The sequence below is a fragment of the Rhea americana genome, unplaced genomic scaffold (assembly GCF_003343005.1).
Source record: "Rhea americana isolate MKP2758 unplaced genomic scaffold, rheAme1 scaffold_15, whole genome shotgun sequence".
Lineage (NCBI taxonomy): Eukaryota > Metazoa > Chordata > Aves > Rheiformes > Rheidae > Rhea > Rhea americana.
Genome location: NW_028185594.1, coordinates 3,875,786 through 3,877,503, shown reverse-complemented (window position 1 = coordinate 3,877,503; position 1,718 = coordinate 3,875,786).

Genomic DNA, 1,718 nt, shown 5'->3' with positions numbered 1-1,718 from the left:
TTGCTTTTTCTGTTTTGTTTTGTTTTTTTCTCCCTGTTAAGGTTACAATCGAGCACAGTTTTCCGTAGTAGAACAGTAAAGCACCCAGCAGAGGTACGTGAGGTATCGGCTTTGCAGCATTTTCGGCCTGCTCCTGCCCGGTAAGTGCACGCGCGTGGTCCCTGTACTAAGCAGCGGGGACCGGGCAAGCCGCGCCGCGGCAGCGCCAAGGTCAGCGGTGCGCTCCTGCCCCAGGTCAAAAGGTACACGAAACACGAGTCAGTCCCACGGGACGAGTCACAGACACAAGACGGACAGCGATGCACGCGCGCGCGCAAACACACTACTTCTGGAGACACGTAGACACGAACCCCGCTCTCTGCACGCCTACTAGACACCGTAACGTTACCTTTTTAATTACACACTTTCACCTACTGTTTGCCTAAGTCGACTTCTACGGCATGGTCCTTTTCCGCTCGCCCTTCCCCTCCCGCGCGGTCGGAGGGGGGGGCTCATGGAGCAGCAGCAGTCCAGCTTCGGGACGGTCTGGCGCGTCCCCGTTGCGCGGGGCTGGTGCGGGAGGCACGCCAGCGGGAACCAGGGGGWGCGAACGGGGGAGCGGAGACACCGTCACGGCCGCTTCTCCCGCGCACACGGTGTGAATCGAGAAAATAATGCTTACGCGTGTAGGAAATGGAGATGCGCTGATGACACAGCTGCTTCAGCAGTAACACGGGCACGGTCCTTAGAGTGGGTAAGGTTTTTTTTTTTTTCCCCTAAAAGCTTGCTGCCTGATGGAGCTTTTCGTGACGAACGCTGCTCCTGTTCCCTGACGAACAGCTGTGGCACTGCCCCCGCTCTGCTCCTCTCCAGATGTTCCCCATCTCCCCAGACTCCTGCCCTCCCGGAGGACGTGCTGCAGCGACTGTGCAAACTGGACGTCGCGTCCCGTTGCACCTTCGGTGCTCCACAGTTAGCAAGTGGCGGGGAAGAAAAAAAAGCCCAAACCCTTCAATCCCAAACCCAAAAGAGTTTGCTAAGGTAAAATCAGGATGTTTCAGGTACTTCCAAAGAGCCTCGTAAAAAAAAAGAAAAAAAACACCAAACCCAACGTGCTGGAAAAGTTCTCACTTCTTATATACGTGCAAGCTGCTTTGGACGATCCAMCTGTACTAAATCGGAAATGAAGGCATCGGTTTGGGGCCCAGCGTCTGAATGCTTTTTCTCCATTAAGCTGTCTTCCTCGCGCTCCCGGGTGGAGAGGCACCGGCTGCGGGACAGCACAGCCAGGCCACTCGGAAGCAGAAGGCTAAGACGTCTTCGGCGAGGCTCTACGCAGTAGAGATCCAGTGAAGACCAGCAGAGCGCCGGGGAAGGATGAAGGCCTCGCTTCTTGTCTGATACAGCACTGATCATACATCGGATGGAGGAAAAATACTTCTAAGGCACTTGTTCAAAGTAAAAAACAACAACAAAAAAAACGTAGCTCATAAATCGGATTACAGGTTTTTGCTACTGATCCGAAGCAGCGTAGCTTTGCTCGGGAGGGGAGACGGTGCCGGCGCCGCAGGAGCCTGCAGCTGCGAGGAGCGGGGAGCACCGCGGAGCCGCCGCGCAGGGGGCCCAGGGTCCCGCCGCGGCCCGCTTTCCCACCCCTCCGCTCCTGAGGCCTCCGCCCTGTGCCTCAAGGTCAACGCCTAGGGGAGCCCCCCCTTTCCAAAAGCCTCGGCGCTGGGAAC